Source organism: Bombus pascuorum, chromosome 6 (genome assembly GCF_905332965.1).
Source record: "Bombus pascuorum chromosome 6, iyBomPasc1.1, whole genome shotgun sequence".
NCBI lineage: Eukaryota > Metazoa > Arthropoda > Insecta > Hymenoptera > Apidae > Bombus > Bombus pascuorum.
In genome coordinates this window covers 1,727,707-1,749,104 of record NC_083493.1, presented here as the reverse complement: position 1 = coordinate 1,749,104, position 21,398 = coordinate 1,727,707, and positions in this window count along the sequence as shown.

The window sequence follows — 21,398 nt, the reverse complement described above, 5'->3', positions numbered from 1 at the left end:
CATAACGTATAACGTTATGTAATACTACGTACTAACGTAAAACGATATAACCTATTACGTAATAACGTATAACGTTATACACTGTTACGTAATAACGTATAACGTTATATACTATTACGTACTAACGTATAACGTTATATACTATTACGTACTAACGTATAACGTTATATAGTATTACCTGATTACGTATAACGTTATATACTATTAAGTTCTAACGTATAACGTTATATAGTATTACCTGATTACGTATAACGTTATATACTATTACGTAGTCACGTATAACGTTATGTAGTATTACCTTATGACGTATAACGTTATGTAGTATTACCTTATAACATATAACGTTATATCCTATTACGTACTAACGTATAACCTTATATAGTATTACCTGATTACGTATAACGTTATATACCATTACGTACTAACGTATAACGTTATATACTATTACGTACTAACGTATAACGTTATATAGTATTACGTACTAACGTATAACGTTATATATTATTACGTACTAACGCATAACGTTATATACTATTACGTAATGACGTATAACGTTATATACTATTACGTAATGACGTATAACGTTATATACTATTACGTAATAGTATATAACGTTATATACTATTACGTACTAACGTATAACGTTATATACTATTACGTACTAACGTATAACGTTATATAGTATTACCTGATTACGTATAACGTTATATACGATTACTTACTAACATATATCGTTATATAGTATTACCTAGTAACGTGTAACGTTATATAATACTACGTGCTAACGTATAACGTTATATCCTATTACGTCATAACGTATAACGTGATATACTATTACGTACTAACGTTTGTCGTTATATAGTATTACCTTATAATGTAGAACGTTATATACTACTACGTACTAACGTATAACGTTATACACTATTACGTAATAACGTATAACGTTATATACTATTACGTTCTGACGTATAACGTTGCATAGTATTACCTGATTACTTATAACGTTATACACTATTACGTAATAACGTATAAAGTTATATACTATTACGTAATAACGTATAACGTTATACACTGTTACGTAATAACGTATAACGTTATATACTATTACGTACTAACGTATATCGTTATATAGTATTACCTTATAACGTATAACGTTACGTAATACTACGTACTAACGTACAACGATATAAACTATTACGTAATAACGTATAACGTTATACACTATTACGTAATAACGTATAACGTTATATACTATTACATACTAACGTTTGTCGTTATATAGTATTACCTTATAATGTAGAACGTTATATACTACTACGTACTAACGTATAACGATATAACCTATTACGTAATAACGTATAACGTTATATACTATTACGTAATAACGTATAACGTTATACACTATTACGTAATAACGTATAACGTTATATAGTATTACGTACTAACGTATAACGTTATATACTATTACGTACTAACGTATAACGTTATATAGTATTACCTGATTACGTATAACGTTATATACTATTACGTAATAACGTATAACGTTATACACTATTACGTAATAACGTATAACGTTATATACTATTACGTACTAACGTATAACGTTATATAGTATTACCTGATTACGTATAACGATATAAACTATTACGTAATAACGTATAGCGCTATATACTATTACGTAATAACGTATAACGTTATACACTATTACGTAATGACGTACAACGTTATATACTATTACGTAATAACGTGTAACGTTATATACTATTACGTAATGACGTATAACGTTATATAGTATTACGTACTAACGTATAACGTTATATACTATTACGTACTAACGTATAACGTTATATAGTATTACCTGATTACGTATAACGTTATATACTATTACGTAATAACGTATAACGTTATACACTATTACGTAATAACGTATAACGTTATATACTATTACGTACTAACGTATATCGTTATATAGTATTACCCTATTACGTATAACGTTATATAATACTACGTACTAAAGTACAACGATATAAACTATTACGTAATAACGTATAACGTTATATAGTAATACGTACTAACGTATAACGTTATATACTATTACGTACTAACGTATAACGTTATATAGTATTACCTGATTACGCATAACGTTATATACTATTACGCAGTCACGTATAACGTTATGTAGTAATACCTTATGACGTATAACGTTATGTAGTATTACCTTATAACATATAACGTTATATCCTATTACGTACTAACGTATAACGTTATATAGTATTACCTGATCACGTATAACGTTATATACCATTACGTACTAACGTATAACGTTATATACTATTACGTACTAACGTATAACGTTATATAGTATTACGTACTAACGTATAACGTTATATATTATTACGTACTAACGCATAACGTTATATACTATTACGTAATGACGTATAACGTTATATACTATTACGTAATGACGTATAACGTTATATACTATTACGTAATAGCGTATAACGTTATATACTATTACGTACTAACGTATAACGTTATATACTATTACGTACTAACGTATAACGTTATATAGTATTACCTGATTACGTATAACGTTATATACGATTACTTACTAACATATATCGTTATATAGTATTACCTAGTAACGTGTAACGTTATATAATACTACGTGCTAACGTATAACGTTATATCCTATTACGTCATAACGTATAACGTGATATACTATTACGTACTAACGTTTGTCGTTATATAGTATTACCTTATAATGTAGAACGTTATATACTACTACGTACTAACGTATAACGTTATACACTATTACGTAATAACGTATAACGTTATATACTATTACGTTCTGACGTATAACGTTGCATAGTATTACCTGATTACTTATAACGTTATACACTATTACGTAATAACGTATAACCTTATATACTATTACGTGCTAACGTATAATGTTATATGATATTACCTAACAACGTGTAACGTTATATAATACTACGTGCTGACGTATAACGTTATATCCTATTACGTCATAACGTATGTCGTTATATACTATTACGTACTAACGTATATCGTTATATAGTATTACCTTATAATGTATAACGTTATATACTACTACGTACTAACGTATAACGTTATACACTATTACGTAATAACGTATAACGTTATATACTATTACGTTCTGACGTATAACGTTACATAGTATTACCTGATTACGTATAACGTTATACACTATTACGTAATAACGTATAACGTTATATACTATTCCGTTCTGACGTATAACGTTACATAGTATTACCTGATTACGTATAACGTTATACACTATTACGTAATAACGTATAAAGTTATATACTATTACGTACTAACGTATATCGTTATATAGTATTACCTCATAACGTATAACGTTATGTAATACTACGTACTAACGTAAAACGATATAACCTATTACGTAATAACGTATAACGTTATACACTGTTACGTAATAACGTATAACGTTATATACTATTACGTACTAACGTATAACGTTATATACTATTACGTACTAACGTATAACGTTATATAGTATTACCTGATTACGTATAACGTTATATACTATTAAGTTCTAACGTATAACGTTATATAGTATTACCTGATTACGTATAACGTTATATACTATTACGTAGTCACGTATAACGTTATGTAGTATTACCTTATGACGTATAACGTTATGTAGTATTACCTTATAACATATAACGTTATATCCTATTACGTACTAACGTATAACCTTATATAGTATTACCTGATTACGTATAACGTTATATACCATTACGTACTAACGTATAACGTTATATACTATTACGTACTAACGTATAACGTTATATAGTATTACGTACTAACGTATAACGTTATATATTATTACGTACTAACGCATAACGTTATATACTATTACGTAATGACGTATAACGTTATATACTATTACGTAATGACGTATAACGTTATATACTATTACGTAATAGCGTATAACGTTATATACTATTACGTACTAACGTATAACGTTATATACTATTACGTACTAACGTATAACGTTATATAGTATTACCTGATTACGTATAACGTTATATACGATTACTTACTAACATATATCGTTATATAGTATTACCTAGTAACGTGTAACGTTATATAATACTACGTGCTAACGTATAACGTTATATCCTATTACGTCATAACGTATAACGTGATATACTATTACGTACTAACGTTTGTCGTTATATAGTATTACCTTATAATGTAGAACGTTATATACTACTACGTACTAACGTATAACGTTATACACTATTACGTAATAACGTATAACGTTATATACTATTACGTTCTGACGTATAACGTTGCATAGTATTACCTGATTACTTATAACGTTATACACTATTACGTAATAACGTATAAAGTTATATACTATTACGTAATAACGTATAACGTTATACACTGTTACGTAATAACGTATAACGTTATATACTATTACGTACTAACGTATATCGTTATATAGTATTACCTTATAACGTATAACGTTACGTAATACTACGTACTAACGTACAACGATATAAACTATTACGTAATAACGTATAACGTTATACACTATTACGTAATAACGTATAACGTTATATACTATTACATACTAACGTTTGTCGTTATATAGTATTACCTTATAATGTAGAACGTTATATACTACTACGTACTAACGTATAACGATATAACCTATTACGTAATAACGTATAACGTTATATACTATTACGTAATAACGTATAACGTTATACACTATTACGTAATAACGTATAACGTTATATAGTATTACGTACTAACGTATAACGTTATATACTATTACGTACTAACGTATAACGTTATATAGTATTACCTGATTACGTATAACGTTATATACTATTACGTAATAACGTATAACGTTATACACTATTACGTAATAACGTATAACGTTATATACTATTACGTACTAACGTATAACGTTATATAGTATTACCTGATTACGTATAACGATATAAACTATTACGTAATAACGTATAGCGCTATATACTATTACGTAATAACGTATAACGTTATACACTATTACGTAATGACGTACAACGTTATATACTATTACGTAATAACGTGTAACGTTATATACTATTACGTAATGACGTATAACGTATTATATAGTATTACGTACTAACGTATAACGTTATATACTATTACGTACTAACGTATAACGTTATATAGTATTACCTGATTACGTATAACGTTATATACTATTACGTAATAACGTATAACGTTATACACTATTACGTAATAACGTATAACGTTATATACTATTACGTACTAACGTATATCGTTATATAGTATTACCCTATTACGTATAACGTTATATAATACTACGTACTAAAGTACAACGATATAAACTATTACGTAATAACGTATAACGTTATATAGTAATACGTACTAACGTATAACGTTATATACTATTACGTACTAACGTATAACGTTATATAGTATTACCTGATTACGCATAACGTTATATACTATTACGCAGTCACGTATAACGTTATGTAGTAATACCTTATGACGTATAACGTTATGTAGTATTACCTTATAACATATAACGTTATATCCTATTACGTACTAACGTATAACGTTATATAGTATTACCTGATTACGTATAACGTTATATACTATTAAGTTCTAACGTATAACGTTATATAGTATTACCTGATTACGTATAACGTTATATACTATTACATACTAACGTATAACGTTATATACTATTACGTAATGACGTATAACGTTATATACTATTACGTAATGACGTATAACGTTATATACGATTACGTAATAACGTATAACGTTATATATTATTACGTACTAACGTATAACGTTATATACTATTACGTACTAACGTATAACGTTATATAGTATTACCTGATTACGTATAACGTTATATACGATTACTTACTAACATATATCGTTATATAGTATTACCTAATAACGTGTAACGTTATATAATACTACGTGCTAACGTATAACGTTATATCCTATTACGTAATAACGTATAACGTTATATACTATTACGTACTGACGTTTGTCGTTATATAGTATTACCTTATAATGTAGAACGTTATATACTACTACGTACTAACGTATAACGATATTACCTATTACGTAATAACGTATAACGTAATGTACTATTACGTAATAACGTATAACGTTATACGCTATTACGTAATAACGTATAACGTTATATACTATTACGTACTAACGTATATCGTTATATAGTATTACCTTATTATGTATAACGTTATATAATACTACGTACTAACGTACAACGATATAAACTATTACGTAATAACGTACAACGCTATATACTATTACGTAATAACGTATAACGTTATATACTATTACGTAATGACGTACAACGTTATATACTATTACGTAATAACGTGTAACGTTATATACTATTTCGTAATGACATATAACGTTATATAGTATTACGTACTAACGTATAACGTTATATACTATTACGTACTAACGTATAACGTTATATAGTATTACCTTATAACGTATAACGTTACGTAATACTACGTACTAACGTACAACGATATAAACTATTACGTAATAACGTATAACGTTATACACTATTACGTAATAACGTATAACGTTATATACTATTACATACTAACGTTTGTCGTTATATAGTATTACCTTATAATGTAGAACGTTATATACTACTACGTACTAACGTATAACGATATAACCTATTACGTAATAACGTATAACGTTATATACTATTACGTAATAACGTATAACGTTATACACTATTACGTAATAACGTATAACGTTATACACTATTACGTAATAACGTATAACGTTATATAGTATTACGTACTAACGTATAACGTTATATACTATTACGTACTAACGTATAACGTTATATAGTATTACCTGATTACGTATAACGTTATATACTATTACGTAATAACGTATAACGTTATACACTATTACGTAATAACGTATAACGTTATATACTATTACGTACTAACGTATAACGTTATATAGTATTACCTGATTACGTATAACGATATAAACTATTACGTAATAACGTATAACGATATAACCTATTACGTAATAACGTATAACGTTATATACTATTACGTAATAACGTATAACGTTATACACTATTACGTAATAACGTATAACGTTATATAGTATTACGTACTAACGTATAACGTTATATACTATTACGTACTAACGTATAACGTTATATAGTATTACCTGATTACGTATAACGTTATATACTATTACGTAATAACGTATAACGTTATACACTATTACGTAATAACGTATAACGTTATATACTATTACGTACTAACGTATAACGTTATATAGTATTACCTGATTACGTATAACGATATAAACTATTACGTAATAACGTATAGCGCTATATACTATTACGTAATAACGTATAACGTTATACACTATTACGTAATGACGTACAACGTTATATACTATTACGTAATAACGTGTAACGTTATATACTATTACGTAATGACGTATAACGTTATATAGTATTACGTACTAACGTATAACGTTATATACTATTACGTACTAACGTATAACGTTATATAGTATTACCTGATTACGTATAACGTTATATACTATTACGTAATAACGTATAACGTTATACACTATTACGTAATAACGTATAACGTTATATACTATTACGTACTAACGTATATCGTTATATAGTATTACCCTATTACGTATAACGTTATATAATACTACGTACTAAAGTACAACGATATAAACTATTACGTAATAACGTATAACGTTATATAGTAATACGTACTAACGTATAACGTTATATACTATTACGTACTAACGTATAACGTTATATAGTATTACCTGATTACGCATAACGTTATATACTATTACGCAGTCACGTATAACGTTATGTAGTAATACCTTATGACGTATAACGTTATGTAGTATTACCTTATAACATATAACGTTATATCCTATTACGTACTAACGTATAACGTTATATAGTATTACCTGATTACGTATAACGTTATATACTATTAAGTTCTAACGTATAACGTTATATAGTATTACCTGATTACGTATAACGTTATATACTATTACATACTAACGTATAACGTTATATACTATTACGTAATGACGTATAACGTTATATACTATTACGTAATGACGTATAACGTTATATACGATTACGTAATAACGTATAACGTTATATATTATTACGTACTAACGTATAACGTTATATACTATTACGTACTAACGTATAACGTTATATAGTATTACCTGATTACGTATAACGTTATATACGATTACTTACTAACATATATCGTTATATAGTATTACCTAATAACGTGTAGCGTTATATAATACTACGTGCTAACGTATAACGTTATATCCTATTACGTAATAACGTATAACGTTATATACTATTACGTACTGACGTTTGTCGTTATATAGTATTACCTTATAATGTAGAACGTTATATACTACTACGTACTGACGTATAACGATATTACCTATTACGTAATAACGTATAACGTAATGTACTATTACGTAATAACGTATAACGTTATACGCTATTACGTAATAACGTATAACGTTATATACTATTACGTACTAACGTATATCGTTATATAGTATTACCTTATTATGTATAACGTTATATAATACTACGTACTAACGTACAACGATATAAACTATTACGTAATAACGTACAACGCTATATACTATTACGTAATAACGTATAACGTTATATACTATTACGTAATGACGTACAACGTTATATACTATTACGTAATAACGTGTAACGTTATATACTATTTCGTAATGACATATAACGTTATATAGTATTACGTACTAACGTATAACGTTATATACTATTACGTACTAACGTATAACGTTATATAGTATTACCTTATAACGTATAACGTTACGTAATACTACGTACTAACGTACAACGATATAAACTATTACGTAATAACGTATAACGTTATACACTATTACGTAATAACGTATAACGTTATATACTATTACATACTAACGTTTGTCGTTATATAGTATTACCTTATAATGTAGAACGTTATATACTACTACGTACTAACGTATAACGATATAACCTATTACGTAATAACGTATAACGTTATATACTATTACGTAATAACGTATAACGTTATACACTATTACGTAATAACGTATAACGTTATACACTATTACGTAATAACGTATAACGTTATATAGTATTACGTACTAACGTATAACGTTATATACTATTACGTACTAACGTATAACGTTATATAGTATTACCTGATTACGTATAACGTTATATACTATTACGTAATAACGTATAACGTTATACACTATTACGTAATAACGTATAACGTTATATACTATTACGTACTAACGTATAACGTTATATAGTATTACCTGATTACGTATAACGATATAAACTATTACGTAATAACGTATAACGCTATATACTATTACGTAATAACGTATAACGTTATACACTATTACGTAATGACGTACAACGTTATATACTATTACGTAATAACGTGTAACGTTATATACTATTACGTAATGACGTATAACGTTATATAGTATTACGTACTAACGTATAACGTTATATACTATTACGTACTAACGTATAACGTTATATAGTATTACCTGATTACGTATAACGTTATATACTATTACGTAATAACGTATAACGTTATACACTATTACGTAATAACGTATAACGTTATATACTATTACATACTAACGTTTGTCGTTATATAGTATTACCTTATAATGTAGAACGTTATATACTACTACGTACTAACGTATAACGATATAACCTATTACGTAATAACGTATAACGTTATATACTATTACGTAATAACGTATAACGTTATACACTATTACGTAATAACGTATAACGTTATACACTATTACGTAATAACGTATAACGTTATATAGTATTACGTACTAACGTATAACGTTATATACTATTACGTACTAACGTATAACGTTATATAGTATTACCTGATTACGTATAACGTTATATACTATTACGTAATAACGTATAACGTTATACACTATTACGTAATAACGTATAACGTTATATACTATTACGTACTAACGTATAACGTTATATAGTATTACCTGATTACGTATAACGATATAAACTATTACGTAATAACGTATAACGCTATATACTATTACGTAATAACGTATAACGTTATACACTATTACGTAATGACGTACAACGTTATATACTATTACGTAATAACGTGTAACGTTATATACTATTACGTAATGACGTATAACGTTATATAGTATTACGTACTAACGTATAACGTTATATACTATTACGTACTAACGTATAACGTTATATAGTATTACCTGATTACGTATAACGTTATATACTATTACGTAATAACGTATAACGTTATACACTATTACGTAATAACGTATAACGTTATATACTATTACGTACTAACGTATATCGTTATATAGTATTACCCTATTACGTATAACGTTATATAATACTACGTACTAAAGTACAACGATATAAACTATTACGTAATAACGTATAACGTTATATAGTAATACGTACTAACGTATAACGTTATATACTATTACGTACTAACGTATAACGTTATATAGTATTACCTGATTACGCATAACGTTATATACTATTACGCAGTCACGTATAACGTTATGTAGTATTACCTTATGACGTATAACGTTATGTAGTATTACCTTATAACATATAACGTTATATCCTATTACGTACTAACGTATAACGTTATATAGTATTACCTGATTACGTATAACGTTATATACTATTAAGTTCTAACGTATAACGTTATATAGTATTACCTGATTACGTATAACGTTATATACGATTACTTACTAACATATATCGTTATATAGTATTACCTAATAACGTGTAACGTTATATAATACTACGTGCTAACGTATAACGTTATATCCTATTACGTCATAACGTATAACTTTATATACTATTACGTACTGACGTTTGTCGTTATATAGTATTACCTTATAATGTAGAACGTTATATACTACTACGTACTAACGTATAACGATATTACCTATTACGTAATAACGTATAACATTATACACTAATACGTAATGACGTATAACGTTATGTAGTATTACCTTATAACGTATAACGTTATATCCTATTACGTACTAACGTATAACGTTATATACTATTACGTACTAACGTATAACATGATATACTATTACGTAATAACGTATAACGTTATATCGTATTACGTACTAACGTATAACGTAATATACTATTACGTAGTAACGTATAACGTTATATACTATTACGTAATAACGTGTAACGTTATACACTATTACGTAATGACGTATAACGTTATATACTATTACGTAATGTCGTATAACGTTATATACTATTACGTAATAGCGTATAACGTTATATACTATTACGTACTAACGTATAACGTTATATACTATTACGTAATGACGTATAACGTTATATACTATTACGTAATGACGTATAACGTTATGTAGTATTACCTTATAACGTATAACGTTATATCCTATTACGTACTAACGTATAACGTAATATACTTTTACGTAGTCACGTATAACGTTATATACTATTACGTAATAACGTATAACGTTATGTCCTATTACGTAATAACGTATAACGTTATATACTATTACGTAATAACGTATAACGTGATATACTATTACGTAATAACGTATAACGTTATATCCTATTACGTACTAACGTATAACGTAATATACTATTACGTAGTAACGTATAACGTTATATACTATTACGTAATAACGTATAACGTTATATACTATTACGTACTAACGTATAACGTTATATACTATTACGTACTAACGTATAACGTTATATAGTATTACCTGATTACGTATAACGTTATATACGATTACTTACTAACAGATATCGTTATATAGTATTACCTAATAACGTGTAACGTTATATAATACTACGTGCTAACGTATAACGTTATATCCTATTACGTCATAACGTATAACGTTATATACTATTACGTACTGACGTTTGTCGTTATATAGTATTACCTTATAATGTAGAACGTTATATACTACTACGTACTAACGTACAACGATATAAACTATTACGTACTAACGTACAACGATATAAACTATTACGTAATAACGTATAACGTTATATAGTATTACGTAATGACGTATATCGTTATATAGTATTACCTCATAACGTATAACGTTATGTAATACTACGTACTAACGTAAAACGATATAACCTATTACGTAATAACGTATAACGTTATATACTATTACGTAATAACGTGTAACGTTATACACTATTACGTAATAACGTATAACGTTATATCCTATTACGTACTAACGTATAACGTAATATACTATTACGTAGTAACGTATAACGTTATGTACTATTACGTTATAACGTATAACGTTATACACTATTACGTAATAACGTATAACGTTATATACTATTACGTACTAACGTATATCGTTATATAGTATTATCTTATTATGTATAACGTTATATAATACTACGTACTAACGTACAACGATATAAACTATTACGTAATAACGTATAACGCTATATACTATTACGTAATAACGTATAACGTTATATACTATTACGTAATGACGTACAACGTTATATACTATTACGTAATAACGTGTAACGTTATATACTATTACGTAATGACGTATAACGTTATATAGTATTACGTACTAACGTATAACGTTCTATACTATTACGTACTAACGTATAACGTTATATAGTATTACCTGATTACGTATAACGTTATATACTATTACGTAGTCACGTATAACGTTATGTAGTAATACCTTATGACGTATAACGTTATGTAGTATTACCTTATAACATATAACGTTATAACCTATTACGTACTAACGTATAACCTTATATAGTGTTATCTGATTACGTATAACGTTATATACTATTACGTACTAACGTATAACGTTATATACTATTACGTACTAACGTATAACGTTATATAGTATTACGTACTAACGTATAACGTTATATATTATTACGTACTAACGTATAACGTTATATACTATTACGTAATGACGTATAACGTTATATACTATTACGTAATGACGTATAACGTTATATACTATTACGTAATAGCGTATAACGTTATATACTAATACGTACTAACGTATAACGTTATATACTATTACGTACTAACGTATAACGTTATATAGTATTACCTGATTACGTATAACGTTATATACGATTACTTACTAACATATATCGTCATATAGTATTACCTAGTAACGTGTAACGTTATATAATACTACGTGCTAACGTATAACGTTATAACCTATTACGTCATAACGTATAACGTGATATACTATTACGTACTAACGTTTGTCGTTATATAGTATTACCTTATAATGTAGAACGTTATGTAATACTACGTACTAACGTAAAACGATATAACCTATTACGTAATAACGTATAACGTTATATACTATTACGTAATAACGTGTAACGTTATACACTATTACGTAATAACGTATAACGTTATATACTATTACGTACTAACGTATATCATTATATAGTATTACCTTATTACGTATAACGTTATATAATACTACGTACTAACGTACAACGATATAAACTATTACGTACTAACGTACAACGATATAAACTATTACGTAATAACGTATAACGTTATATAGTATTACGTAATGACGTATATCGTTATATAGTATTACCTCATAACGTATAACGTTATGTAATACTACGTACTAACGTAAAACGATATAACCTATTACGTAATAACGTATAACGTTATATACTATTACGTAATAACGTGTAACGTTATACACTATTACGTAATAACGTATAACGTTATATACTATTACGTACTAACGTATATCATTATATAGTATTACCTTATTACGTATAACGTTATATAATACTACGTACTAACGTACAACGATATAAACTATTACGTACTAACGTACAACGATATAAACTATTACGTAATAACGTATAACGTTATATACTATTACGTAATGACGTATAACGTTATATAGTATTACGTACTAACGTATAACGTTATATACTATTACGTACTAACGTATAACGTTATATAGTATTACCTGATTACGCATAACGTTATATACTATTACGCAGTCACGTATAACGTTATGTAGTATTACCTTATGACGTATAACGTTATGTAGTATTACCTTATAACATATAATGTTATATCCTATTACGTACTAACGTATAACGTTATATAGTATTACCTGATTACGTATAACGTTATATACTATTAAGTTCTAACGTATAACGTTATATAGTATTACCTGATTACGTATAACGTTATATACTATTACATACTAACGTATAACGTTATATACTATTACGTAATGACGTATAACGTTATATACTATTACGTATTGACGTATAACGTTATATACGATTACGTGATAACGTATAACGTTATATACTATTACGTACTAACGTATAACGTTATATACTATTACGTACTAACGTATAACGTTATATAGTATTACCTGATTACGTATAACGTTATATACGATTACTTACTAACATATATCGTTATATAGTATTACCTAATAACGTGTAACGTTATATAATACTACGTGCTAACGTATAACGTTATATCCTATTACGTCATAACGTATAACGTTATATACTATTACGTACTGACGTTTGTCGTTATATAGTATTACCTTATAATGTAGAACGTTATATACTACTACGTACTAACGTATAACGATATTACCTATTACGTAATAACGTATAACGTTATGTACTATTACGTAATAACGTATAACGTTATATACTATTACGTACTAACGTATATCGTTATATAGTATTACCTTATAACGTATAACGTTATGTAATACTACGTACTAACGTATAACGATATAACCTATTACGTAATAACGTATAACGTTATATACTATTACGTAATAACGTATAACGTTATACACTGTTACGTAATAACGTATAACGTTATATACTATTACGTAATGACGTACAACGTTATATACTATTACGTAATAACGTATAACGTTATATACTATAACGTAATGTCGTATAACGTTATATACTATTACGTAATGACGTACAACTTTATATACTATTACGTAATAACGTATAACGATATAACCTATTACGTAATAACGTATAACGTTATATACTATTACGTAATAACGTATAACGTTATACACTATTACGTAATAACGTATAACGTTATATAGTATTACGTACTAACGTATAACGTTATATAGTATTACCTGATTACGTTATATACAATTACGAAGTCACGTATAACGTTATGTAGTATTACCTTATGACGTATAACGTTATGTAGTATTACCTTATAACATATAACGTTATATCCTATTACGTATTAACGTACAACCTTATATAGTATTACCTGATTACGTATAACGCTATATACTATTACGTAATGACGTATAACGTTATATAGTGTTACGTACTAACGTATAACGTTATATACTATTACGTACTAACGTATAACGTTATATAGTATTACCTGATTACGTATAACGTTATATACGATTACTTACTAACATATATCGTTATATAGTATTACCTAATAACGTGTAACGTTATATAATACTACGTGCTAACGTATAACGTTATATCCTATTATGTCATAACGTATAACGTTATATACTATTACGTACTGACGTTTGTCGTTATATAGTATTACCTTATAATGTAGAACGTTATATACTACTACGTTCTAACGTATAACGATATTACCTATTACATAATAACGTATAACGTTATGTACTATTACGTAATAACGTATAACGTTATACACTATTACGTAATAACGTATAACGTTATATACTATTACGTACTAACGTATATCGTTATATAGTATTACCTTATTACGTATAACGTTATATAATACTACGTACTAACGTACAACGATATAAACTATTACGTAATAACGTATAACGCTATATACTATTACGTAATAACGTATAACGTTATATACTATTACGTAATGACGTACAACGTTATATACTATTACGTAATAACGTGTAACGTTATATACTATTACGTAATGACGTATAACGTTATATAGTGTTACGTACTAACGTATAACGTTATATACTATTACGTACTAACGTATAACGTTATATAGTATTACCTGATTACGTATAACGTTATATACTATTACGTAGTCACGTATAACGTTATGTAGTATTACCTTATGACGTATAACGTTATGTAGTATTACCTTATAACATATAACGTTATATCCTATTACGTACTAACGTATAACCTTATATAGTATTACCTGATTACGTATAACGTTATATATTATTACGTACTAACGTATAACGTTAAATACTATTACGTAATGACGTATAACGTTATATACTATTACGTAATGACGTATAACGTTATATACTATTACGTAATAGCGTATAACGTTATATACTATTACGTACTAACGTATAACGTTATATACTATTACGTACTAACGTATAACGTTATATGGTATTACCTGATTACGTATAACGTTATATACGATTACTTACTAACATATATCGTTATATAGTATTACCTAGTAACGTGTAACGTTATATAATACTACGTGCTAACGTATAACGTTATATCCTATTACGTCATAACGTATAACGTGATATACTATTACGTACTAACGTTTGTCGTTATATAGTATTACCTTATAATGTAGAACGTTATATACTACTACGTACTAACGTATAACGATATAATCTTTTACGTAATAACGTATAACGTTACATACTATTACGTAATAACGTATAACGTTATACACTATTACGTATTAACGTATAACGTTATATACTATTACGTACTAACGTATATCGTTATATAGTATTACCTTATTACGTATAACGTTATATAATACTACGTACTAACGTACATCGATATAAACTATTACGTAATAACGTATAACGCTATATACTATTACGTAATAACGTATAACGTTATATACTATTACGTAATGACGTACAACGTTATATACTATTACGTAATAACGTACAACGTTATATACTATAACGTAATGTCGTATAACGTTATATACTATTACGTAATGACGTACAAATTTATATACTATTACGTAATAACGTATAACGATATAACCTATTACGTAATAACGTATAACGTTATATACTATTACGTAATAACGTATAACGTTATACACTATTACGTAATAACGTATAACGTTATATAGTATTACGTACTAACGTATAACGTTATATAGTATTACCTGATTACGTTATATACAATTACGGAGTCACGTATAACGTTATGTAGTATTACCTTATGACGTATAACGTTATGTAGTATTACCTTATAACATATAACGTTATATCCTATTACGTATTAACGTACAACCTTATATAGTATTACCTGATTACGTATAACGCTATATACTATTACGTAATGACGTATAACGTTATATACTATTACGTAATGACGTACAACGTTATATACTATTACGTAATAACGTATAACGTTATATACTATAACGTAATGTCGTATAACGTTATATACTATTACGTAATGACGTACAACTTTATATACTATTACGTAATAACGTATAACGATATAACCTATTACGTAATAACGTATAACGTTATATACTGTTACGTACTAACGTATATCGTTATATAGTATTACCTTATTACGTATAACGTTATATAATACTACGTACTATCGTACAATGATATAAACTATTACGTGATAACGTATAACGCTATATACTATTACGTAATAACGTATAACGTTATATACTATTATTACGTAATGACGTACAACGTTATATACTATTACGTAATAACGTGAAACGTTATATACTATTACGTAATGACGTATAACGTTATATAGTATTACGTACTAACGTATAACGTTATATAGTATTACCTGATTACGTTATATACAATTACGAAGTCACGTATAACGTTATGTAGTATTACCTTATGACGTATAACGTTATGTAGTATTACCTTATAACATATAACGTTATATCCTATTACGTATTAACGTACAACCTTATATAGTATTACCTGATTACGTATAACGCTATATACTATTACGTAATGACGTATAACGTTATATACTATTACGTAATGACGTATAACGTTATATACTATTATGTAATAACGTAAAACGATATAAACTATTACGTAATAACGTATAACGTTATATACTATTACGTAATAACGTATAACATTATATAGTATTACGTAATAACGTATAACGTTATATACTATTACGTAATGACGTATAAAGTTATATACTATTACGTAATGACGTATAATATTATATACTATTACGTAATAACGTATAACGTTACATACTATTACGTATCAACGTATATCGTTATATAGTATTACCTTATTACGTATAACGTTATGTAGTATTACCTTATAACATATAACGTTATATCCTATTACGTACTAATGTATAACCTTATATAGTATTTCCTGATTACGTATAACGTTATATACTATTACGTACTAACGTATAACGTTATATACTATTACGTAATGACGTATAACGTTATATAGTATTACGTACTAACGTATAACGTTATATACTATTACGTACTAACGTATAACGTTATATAGTATTACCTGGTTACGTATAACGTTATATACTATTACGTAATAACGTATAACGTTATATACTATTACGTACTAACGTATATCGTTATATAGTATTACCTTATTACGTATAACGTTATATAATACTACGTACTAACGTACAACGATATAAACTATTACGTGATAACGTATAACGCTATATACTATTACGTAATAACGTATAACGTTATATACTATTATTACGTAATGACGTACAACGTTATATACTATTACGTACTAACGTATAACGTTATATACTATTACGTACTAACGTATAACGTTATATAGTATTACGTACTAACGTATAACGTTATATATTATTACGTAATAGCGTATAACGTTATATACTATTACGTACTAACGTATAACGTTATATACTATTACGTACTAACGTATAACGTTATATAGTATTACCTGATTACGTATAACGTTATATACGATTACTTACTAACATATATCGTTATATAGTATTACCTAGTAACGTGTAACGTTATATAATACTACGTGCTAACGTATAACGTTATATCCTATTACGTCATAACGTATAACGTGATATACTATTACGTACTAACGTTTGTCGTTATATAGTATTACCTTATAATGTAGAACGTTATATACTACTACGTACTAACGTATAACGATATAATCTTTTACGTAATAACGTATAACGTTACATACTATTACGTAATAACGTATAACGTTATACACTATTACGTAATAACGTATAACGTTATATACTATTACGTACTAACGTATATCGTTATATAGTATTACCTTATCACGCATAACGTTATATAATACTACGTACTAACGTACAACGATATAAACTATTACGTAATAACGTATAACGCTATATACTATTACGTAATAACGTATAACGTTATATACTATTACGTAATGACGTACAACGTTATATACTATTACGTAATAACGTGTAACGTTATATACTATTACGTAATGACGTATAACGTTATATAGTATTACGTACTAACGTATAACGTTATATACTATTACATACTAACGTATAACGTTATATAGTATTACCTGATTACGTATAACGTTATATACTATTACGTAGTCACGTATAACGTTATGTAGTATTACCTTATGACGTATAACGTTATGTAGTATTACCTTATAACATATAACGTTATATCCTATTACGTACTAATGTATAACCTTATATAGTATTACGTAATAACGTATAACGTTATATCCTATTACGTACTAACGTATAACGTAATATACTATTACGTAGTAACGTATAACGTTATATACTATTACGTAATAACGTATAACGTTATATACTATTACGTAATGACGTATAACGTTATATACTATTACGTAATGACGTATAACGTTATGTAGTATTACCTTATAACGTATAACGTTATATCCTATTACGTACTAACGTATAACGTAATATACTATTACGTAGTCACGTATAACGTTATATACTATTACGCAATAACGTATAACGTTATGTCCTATTACGTAATAACGTATAACGTTATATACTATTACGTAATAACGTATAACGTGATATACTATTACGTAATAACGTATAACGTTATATCCTATTACGTACTAACGTATAACGTAATATACTATTACGTAGTAACGTATAACGTTATATACTATTACGTAATAACGTATAACGTTATATACTATTACGTAATGAGGTATAACGTTATATACTATTACGTAATGTCGTATAACGTTATATACTATTACGTAATGACGTACAACTTTATATACTATTACGTAATAACGTATAACGATATAACCTATTACGTAATAACGTATAACGTTATATACTATTACGTAATAACGTATAACGTTATACACTATTACGTAATAACGTATAACGTTATATAGTATTACGTACTAACGTAGAACGTTATATAGTATTACCTGATTACGTTATATACAATTACGAAGTCACGTATAACGTTATGTAGTATTACCTTATGACGTATAACGTTATGTAGTATTACCTTATAACATATAACGTTATATCCTATTACGTATTAACGTACAACCTTATATAGTATTACCTGATTACGTATAACGCTATATACTATTACGTAATGACGTATAACGTTATATACTATTACGTAATGACGTACAACGTTATATACTATTACGTAATAACGTATAACGTTATATACTATAACGTAATGTCGTATAACGTTATATACTATTACGTAATGACGTACAACTTTATATACTATTACGTAATAACGTATAACGATATAACCTATTACGTAATAACGTATAACGTTATATACTGTTACGTACTAACGTATATCGTTATATAGTATTACCTTATTACGTATAACGTTATATAATACTACGTACTATCGTACAATGATATAAACTATTACGTGATAACGTATAACGCTATACTATTACGTAATAACGTATAACGTTATATACTATTATTACGTAATGACGTACAACGTTATATACTATTACGTAATAACGTGAAACGTTATATACTATTACGTAATGACGTATAACGTCATATAGTATTACGTACTAACGTATAACGTTATATAGTATTACCTGATTACGTTATATACAATTACGAAGTCACGTATAACGTTATGTAGTAATACCTTATG